At 39.1% G+C, this 9,777-nt stretch overlaps 1 pseudogene; it reads left to right on the top strand.

Annotated features, from left to right (window-relative positions):
* The first annotated feature begins 8,525 nt into the window (after positions 1-8,525).
* Positions 8,526-9,512, top strand: LOC141501776 (glucosamine 6-phosphate N-acetyltransferase pseudogene; annotated as a pseudogene).
* The last annotated feature ends 265 nt before the right edge of the window (positions 9,513-9,777 follow it).

Below are 9,777 nucleotides of genomic sequence, written 5' to 3'. Positions count from 1 at the left end.
ATCCTCCCTCCGTGATAGAAACCACCCCCTGTTTGTTCTTCACGTGCGCTCTCACGTTTCTTTCACCGGCCCCATATTCCAGGGCAATGCGGAGGTAGATAGGGCTCTCTTGTTAAACCTGTCCACACCTGCCCAGCTGGCACATGGTAATTATCACTTGTCATCCAGGTCGCTCCGGCGCCTATACAGCATTCCCCGGAAGGAGGCTCGCCAAATTGTGCGCTCCTGCACTTCTTGTGCTCCCTTTAGACAAGCCCTCCCCGCGGAGGGGTCTAACCCACGTGGGGACGGCCCCAATGCTCTTTGGCAGATGGACATTACTCACCTGGGTCATAAGTACATCCATGTCTCAGTGGACACCTTCTCCTCCTTCACCTTCGCCTCTCTACAGCCAGGAGAAGCGGTTAAACACGTTCTCCCAGATGGCTGTCTTAGGCGTCCCCTCGGCTATCAAAACCGATAATGGGCCCGCCTACACCTCGAGAGCCTTTACTTCCTTTTGCAAAGAATTTTCCATTTCCCATTCCACCGGGATCTCTTACAATCCCACTGGCCAAGCTTTGGTAGAAAGAGCAAATTGCACACTCAAAACTACGCTCTTTAAACAGAAAGGGGGAGTTGGCAGGTCACTGACCCATTTAGACCTGTCTCAGGTACTATTTACCATGAATTTCCTACAATCAGGGATGACGGCACTACAGCCGCCCAGAGATTATTCTCCCCAAAAGGACATGCTAAGAAAGAACCAACGCTCCTGCCCTCTCCCACCAAGGCCCTACCAGGCTCTAAAGTCATGTGGAGAGATGAAGAGGGAGGTTGGCATGGCCCTGTAACGGTAAAGAACAGAAGACAGGGCCACCTGTCATTTCATCCCGAGGATAAGATAGAAGAGCCAGAAAGATGGCTCCCTGTTTACACGATAAGAGACCTTGATTAATGCCCAACCCTACGGGGTGAGAGGAATTTCTTCCTTTTTCAGGCCTTCTGATCGTCGTAGGGATCCTTGGAGGTGCTCCATCTGAAGGAAATCCGACATGGGGAATACTCCGAGTTATTTCCTCTCCCCTACCGGTAGCACGGAACTCCCCGATCTACCCTCGGCTGCTAGTGACCAATACATCGATGGGGCTCCCTTCTGCATATATGGACCCCGCTGAAGCACCGGTCCAGAACTCCTTCTGCTGGGACCTGAACAACTCCCTATGTTTCGACATCGGGGAAGAAAATTGGTCCTGGAACTTCAACTCCACAGGGCAGAACGATTTTAACTATAGCACTGCCCCGACTGACCCCTGCGTCGGCCTCTTCCCGCAGACGACTGTCAGCCCAGCAGGGACAAAAAAGGGGACCCAGCTCCGAGGCCTTCTGGGTTGGCGACCCCTGGTGAATCAAACTCAACGGGACTTCACGATTCCTCGGTGGGGCCCCTCATGTGTGGCCACAGGGGAAGACATCGAGGATCCCATACCATGGAGGGATTGCCAGATGGCGGGAGGGTACCCCCTTGAGGGTGAACAAGGACGCTGATTCTGGGAATCACCCTACTTGTTGTCTGTTTCTGCCACCTAGCTAGGCGACAGAGGGGCTATATGCTTCTTACTCAGAAAGCCTTCATGGCCATGGAGACGGGGGAGGATCCCCAAGTCTGGCTAGCTGCCATGCATGACATGTGACACCTAGGGGTAAGACGAGGTAAACCCCAAGACGGGCAACCTCTCCTAACCCAGCCACCTAAGACAGGCCCTGAGGGTGTCGGGCGCCTAGGACGGGCAAGGTCCTGGGTTGAAGGAGATGACCTAAGACAGGGTTCCTCGCCCCCGGCTATCAGAGGCCAGTAGAAATGACACCGCTTAAGGCTAACCTCAGCACCGCTTAAGGTCACACCAAGTGATAACCTTGTAAAACAGAAAGGGGGAGATGTTGGGGGCGGGGGGAAGAGGCTTGGCGGTCGCTTAGCGGGGGAAACATAATCACCTTATAAGGGAATGTTACAGAACTCGGCCCCTCATTGGGTAAGAGTTCATGGGAGGGAGGACAGAAGGGATAAAAGTGTCTGCTGAGAGGTTGGGAGGGAGCGGGATGTGATCACAGAAGAATAAAGACTCATTATCCACCTCAGGCGCTCTGTCTGGTTCTTCCCCCATCAAAGAGTGGGGGCCGGAGGTACCCCGAAGACTCATCATGTTTTGGACTGGTGAGTAAGAGGACGGACTAGCATAAAGAAGCCGGCATTGTAAATAAAACCCCGGCACCCTAGCACCTCCCTGTCCCCAAAGTTGAGAGGATGAATCAGGAAATTAAAAGACAATTGACTAAATTGGCTATAGAGACCCATTTACCATGGACTAGGTGTTTGCCTCTGGCCTTGATAAGGATCAGAGCCAAACCCCAAAAGGACATTGGCTTATCACCATATGAATTACTTTATAGGCATCCCATTCTCACTCCTCCTCTCCACCCCCCACCCCAGTCCATAAATTCCAATTTGGAGATTGGGTATATGTTAAAGTATGGAAAGATGAGAAACTAACCCCAGGCTGGGATGGCCCCTTTCAGGTATTATTAATTTCAGACATTGCTGTTGGCACCAAAGAACATGGCTAGACACATCACACCTGCATAAAGGGACCTGTTTCTTTACCTGAGTCTGAGTGGATTGTTGAAGAGAGAGGAGAACTCAAAATACATCTGAAAGGAAAACCACTCCTGGGAAATGAACTGATTAACCCTTGATGGACCCTTCTCTATCACTTTCACTGATCTGTAAAATTGTTGGAATATTCCTTTTCTTTCTGCTGTATTTTTTTATTATTGTCTTTGATATTTGCAGCTGGATGTATGGTATGCATTGCAGAAGATTTTCATGTTTATCCTATTCCCGGGTTTAATTTTAGTATTACTCCTTTAGTTTGGCCTCTTTGCTTTCCCAAACTCAGTTAAGACTTCTGATATCCTTTTTGTACTTAGTCCAAAATGCAATGGTTATTATTTTACTCACTATTAGCTTTTTTATGTTTAAACCAGGCCCTTCCTGTCCCTTCACAGGCAGACAACCAATTTCTCCTACTCTTGCAGGAAGTGGGGACAATCTTTAATCTCACTGACTGCTGGATTTGTGGTGGGCTCCAGCAATTAGACCAATGGCCTTGGGTCCCAATACCTTTGAAACCAGAGTGGTTACTAAGCAATAGGACTCTTATCCATCATGGAACGGGGTTTTGGGAACCCTGGGAAAAATTTTGGTCTCTAACAGAAATGAGAGAGGAGCTATTCTGCCTTAACCAAACCGGGAATGGACAATGGGTAGGGGGTAGTAGGTGCAGGTGAACATACAGCCAGGACAATAAATATGGGGTTATCAATTGCACACAATACACCTCTGACTGGAATTCCACCCGTATTAGGTGCAAGAGAAAATGGGAACCATGTACAAAAATGAAAGTGCAGATTAACAAGAGCAGAATCTAAATCGATATATTGCCAACAACAAAATGAGAAAGGCATATCTGTCCAACCTACTTATAAGTGGGGATGGAAAGAGGGAACCGAACCAAAAAGTAAATATTTCAGCTTTTTTTTGGAGTACTGAAAACAAAACAGGAGAAGGTTTAATTAGAGAATGTATTTGGAATGAGGAAGTTCTCTTGTGGAATTGTACTTACTCCCCTACAATATATGGAGGGCCACTAGGTTGGCGGAATGAATATTATTACCCCTTTACCCCTAATAGAACTGTCATCTTTGAAGAAGACCAGGCTGCTTTAAAGGGACATTATTGGATTTGTGGCCTCACTGCCTATACTCACCTCCCTAAAAAATGGGCAGGCAATTGTTACATAGGGCTGGTCAGACCAAAGTTCTTTTACCTTCCAGGTTGAGAGACTAAACACATAGGTATCCCCTTGTATGATGATTTAGAAAGACAAAATCAAAGCATAGATACTTCCATTACTCTGAATGGAGATGCAAATGTCTGGGGAGATACTTGGCCTCCAGAGAGAATCATTCAAGTTTATGAACCCGCCACTTGGGCACAGGATGGAAGTTGGGGATATAGAACCCCCATCTATATGCTGAACAGAATAATTAGGCTTCAAGAAGTTGTAGAAATTATCACCAATCAAACAGCTAGACCCCTAGATCTGTTGGTGGATCAAGCTACCCAAACCGGGGAAGAGGCTTTGCAACACAGAATGGTACTGGATTATTTATTAGCTGAAGAAGGAGGAATATATGGGAAACTGAATTTGTCCAACTGCTGTATTAAAATTGATGATAATGGACAATTGGTAAAAGAAATCACCAAAGATATCAGAAAAGTAGCCCATGTTTCTGTGCAGACTTGGAATTCTCCTTTTGGTAATTCCTGGTGGTCCTGGTTTAATGGAAGTTGGTGGAAGCAGATTCTTTTGTTTGCTTTAATCGCTCAGTGGAATTATCCTACTGCCAATCTGTCTACCTTGTCTAATTCAATTGATAACCCCTGTGGCTCAGGATAGTCTTAATAAAATGGTGACAATCACTTCTTATCAAACAAAGATGTTGATCTTGAAAGGACAGGGATGGATTCCTCTTAACAGTATAAATCATGAGGATGATGATCAAATGGACCAGCAATATGAGTCTATATTACGGAAATTTGAAGAAATATCATCAAAATAAAGAGGAGGGATTGAATGGAATAAAGTCTGAGATTTCTTCAGTAGAATATTATAGATTAGAAATAGTTAAAGCTGTGTGTTATGTCCCTTCTGCCCTTCCTCCCCAATTAAATACCAAATTAAAAATTCTGAAAAATCAAGGGAGATATTAATAAAATTGAAAGCAAGAAAACCAATGAGCTAATGAATAAAACAAATAGTTGGTTTTATAAAAAAATAAACTAGATAAACCTTTGGTTAATCTGATTAAAAAGAAGAAAGAAGATAACCAAATTACCAGTATCAGAAATGAAAAAGGTAAACTAATCACTAATGAAGAGGAAATTAAAGAGCTAGTTCAGAGCTATTTTGCAAACTGTATGCCAAAAAATTTGATAATCTGAATGAAATGGATGAATATTTACAAAAAAACTCAAAATGCCCAGATTAACAGAAGAGGAAATAAAATACCAGAATAACCCCATTTTAGGAAAAATAAATTGAAGAAATCATCAATAAACTGCCTAAGAAAAGTCTCCAGGTTCAGATGGTTTTACAAGTGAATTCTACCAAACATTTAAGGAACAATTAATTCCTATTCTACATAAAGTATTTAAAAAAGAGGAGAAGAAAGAGTTCTGCCAAATTCCTTTTATGACACCAATAAGAAGCTGATACCTAAACCAGGAGGAACCAAAACAGAGAAAGAAAATTGAAGACCAATCTCTCTAATGAACATTGATGCAAAAAACTTAAATAAAATTTTAGCAATAAGATTACAGCAAATTATTACTAGGATAATATACTTCAATCAAGTATAATTTCTATATCAAGTCGACAGCAATGGATTGATATTAGGAAAACACTCAACATAGTTGCACATATCAATAGCAAAACCAACACTAATCATATGATTATCACAATAGATGTTGAAAATATCTTTGATAAAATACAGCATCCATTACTATTGAAACACTAGAAAGTATAGGGATAAATTGAGTTTTCCTTAAAATAATAACCATTGTCTATCTAAAACTATCAAAAATATGATTTTTAATGGGGAAAGACTTGCAGCATTTCCATTAAAATCAGGGGTGAAACAAGGATACCCATTATCGCCATTACTATAAATATAAATGTTAACTTTAGCAATAAGAGAAGAAAAAGAAATTGAAGTAATCAGAATTGACAACGAGGAACAAAGCTTTCTGCAGGTAATATGATGGTATACTTAAAGAACCCAAGAAAATCATCTAAGAAAAACCTACTTGAAACAATTAACAATTTCAGCAAAGTAGCTGAATATAAAACCAACCCACATGAATATTAGCATTTCTATATATGAACAAAAAAGTCCAAGTACAAGAGATAGAAAGAGAAATTCCATTTAAAGTAACTTCAGAGAAAATTAAATACTTGGGAATCTATCTCCCAAGACAAACCTAGAAACTCTATCAATACAATTATAAAGCTCTTCTCACCCAACAAAGTCAGCTCTAAACAACTGGAAAAATGTCAATTGCTCATAATTTGATCTAGTTAATATAATAATAATAATTCAAATTCTACCCAAATTAAATTACTTATTCAGTTCCATATCAATCAAACTACTAAATAATTATTTTGCTGAGTTTGGAAAAATAATAATAAAACTCATCTGGAGCAACAAAATGTCAAGAATATCAAGGAAACTAATGAAAAAAATGGAAAGGCAGATGGCCTAATTCTACGAGATCTAAAATTATACTATAAAATGGCAGTCATCTGGCTTACAAATGCTGCTGGTTAGCAAATACAGTAATGGATCAGTGGATTAGGATAGGTTCAAAAGAAACAGTAATAAGTGATTGCAGTAATCTGTTGTTTGACAAACCCAGAGACATTAGCTTCTGGGATGACAACTCACTATTTGACCAAAATTATGGGGAAAAATGGAAAATATCATGGCATAACCTAGGCATAGATCCACATACCCTATACCAAAATAAGATCAAATGAGTACAGGATTTAGACATAAAGTATGACATCATAGATCAATTAATAGACCAAGAAAAACTCTATCTGTCAGATCTATGGAAAGGGGAGGAATGTATGACCAAGCTAGAAAGAGAATACATTATAAATTGCAAAAATGGATGATTATGACTATATTAAAATAAGTAAATTATACTAATAAATTATACTAATTATTATACTATTATAGTATTATACTAATAAGACCAGTGCTGCCAAAATTAGAAGGAAAAATAAGAAACTGGGAAACAATTTTCACAGCTAGGGGTTCTGATAAATGTCTCCTTTCTAAAATATATAGAGAATTGCATCAAATTTATAAGGTTTCAAGTCATTCTCCAACTGATATTTGATCAAATGAAGTTTTCAAATGAAGAAATTAAAGCTATATATATATATATATATAATTATATTAAAAATGCTCCACCTTATTACTGATTAGAGAAATGTAAATTAAATCAACTATGACACACCTATTAGATTGGCTAAGATGATAAAAAGAGAAAAATGATCAATGTTGGGAAGGTTCTAGGAGGATTAGGATGTTAATACATTGTTGGTGGAGTTGTGAACTGATCTAACATTCTGAAGAACAATATGGAAATATGCTCAAAGAGCAATAAAACTGAATATACCATTTGACCCAGCATTTCTAATATATATATATATCCAGAATAATAATATATATCCAGAATAAATCATTAAAAATGAAAAAAGTTCCACATGTTCCAAAATAGTCATAGCAACTCTTTTTGTAGTGGCAAAACATTGGAAACAGAGGGAATACCCTTCTACTGAGGAATGGTTGAACAAGTTATGATATATGAATATCATGGAATACTATTGTTCGATAAGAAACTATAAATAGTTGGACTCTAGAGAAGCTTGGAATGAGTTACAGGATCTGATGCTCAGCAAAGGGGGCAGATCCAAGAGAACATTGTCATATTATCACCAACATTGTGAGTTATCAGCCCTGATTGATACAGCAACTCTTGGCAGTTCAGAAATCTAGGATAACCCTATTAGACTGATTATGGACAATACTATCCCCATCCAGAGGAAGAAAAACAAAACAATACCAAACAAAACCCTTCAGAATCTGAATGCACACTACATTCATTTAAAAAAATTCTCATGTATTTCTTTCCTATCTCATGGTTTTCATTCTTCTCCCTTAATCCTAATTCCTCATACCGAAAATGACTAATCTCTAACTGTTTAACACAAATGTGTTTGTATAATATTCACTCACCTTTTCACTGATGAGGGGAGGGGCTTGGAAAGGGAGGTAGAAGGAAATTATGTAACTTAAAATATGCATATACACATAGATGAATGTTAAAAAAGTTTCATAGCATTTAACTGGGAAAATAAAATATCAATTAAAAAAGAAACTAGAATGTAGTATGTTTGAATGGGCAGGTAAGTCTAAAATACACTACTTTATTCACATGATCCCCTTATTCCAAAATCTTCCTTGGCTTCATCATGCCTACCGAATGAATACTAAATTCTTTAACCTAGCATTCAAAACTTTTCATGCTCTGACTCTACCCTGTAAATCTAATATCATTTCCCACCCCTCCACATCAGTCTGGTCTCTTTACTGTCTGCTGAAGTGGCTGATGTTAATTTCCAATTTTCTGATTTTATTCCTTCTTTGAAGGAAACATGGTAGAGTGGAATGAATAAATGGATACTAGCTCTGGAGACAGAAGACCTAAGCTCCCATTCCACCCCTGATAGTTGATCATCTGGGTGTCCTTAGGTAAATCACTTGGACCTCAATTTCCTTATTTATAAAATAAGCAGTGGACTTAATGGCTCTTGAGGCCCCTTTCAGATATAAATCTGTTATCATCGCTTGTAATGAATCCTGTGACATCTCTGTACCAAAATTCTACTTTTTTTCAAAGTTCAAGTATTGTCACATCGTTTGAACCTTTGCTGTGTGTCTATTTAAGACTTCAATTAGACCGGAGCAATGCGCAGCGCGGTGATGCCGGAGGGGCCGAGGCGGCTCGGGGCTGGCCCACAGATGAAACACCTTTGTTTGACCCAAGTCTGTTGAAAGAAGTGGACTGGAGCCAGAACACTGCAACATTTTCTCCAGCCATTTCCCCAACACACCCAGGAGATGGTTTGGTTTTGAGACCTCTTTGTACCGCAGATCTAAACAGAGGATTTTTTAAAGTACTTGGTCAGTTGACAGCAACTAGAGTGGTCAGCCCTGAGCAATTCATGAGATCATTTGAGCACATGAGGAAATCGGGGGATTATTATGTTGCAGTTGTAGAAGATGTCACCATAGGGCAAATTGTTGCTACAGCTACTCTGATAATAGAACATAAATTCATCCATTCATGTGCAAAGAGAGAAAGAGTAGACGATGTTGTTGTAACTGACTAATGCAGAGGAAAGCAACTGGGAAAACTGTTATTGTCAACACTTACTCTGCTAAGTAAAAAACTGAACTGTTACAAAATTACCCCTGAATGTCTTCCACAAAATGTTGGTTTCTATAAAAAGTTTGGATATACTGTATCTGAAGAAAACTACATGTATCACAGATTCTAAAGTAATGTTAGCAAAAATGATTTTTAGAATGAAAGCAAAGAAATTTATTGTAACTAGGTTATTTTAGCAAATCAAAGAATTTTATTGCTACAAAACCAGTGACTTCCCCTTCCTCCCTTAAAATATGGCAAAAAAATTTGGCATATTGGAAGATTAGAATAAAAGATTAAATTGAGTTCAGCATATCAGACTATAAATGAATGTTATGAAGGAGATGACTTTTAACCAAAGGAATATATTTTTAACTTGAAATTTTTTCCTGTATTTTTCTAAAGTTGGATTTTATTTCTTGGTAGTCAGAATCTGTTTTTGCTATATTATTTGTTGACTATCTTACTTTTTATTCTTAAGAAATAGATTGTGAAAGAGAATATCCTCTAGTGTACAAAAATTACTAAATAAATAGTTTCTTTAGTTATAATCAAAAACATGGGTTTAATTGCAGGCTAACTTCATAATATTAATAAACTAGCCAGTGTAACTCATTTGAGGAGCTAATAAAAATTAAAAACTTTCCACTTGTGGTGGAATTTGATGAAAACCT

Source organism: Macrotis lagotis, chromosome 1, assembly GCF_037893015.1.
Source record: "Macrotis lagotis isolate mMagLag1 chromosome 1, bilby.v1.9.chrom.fasta, whole genome shotgun sequence".
NCBI classification, from domain to species: domain Eukaryota; kingdom Metazoa; phylum Chordata; class Mammalia; order Peramelemorphia; family Peramelidae; genus Macrotis; species Macrotis lagotis.
Note: the sequence above shows the minus strand (reverse complement) of the source record. Positions and strands in the feature narration are given on the sequence as shown.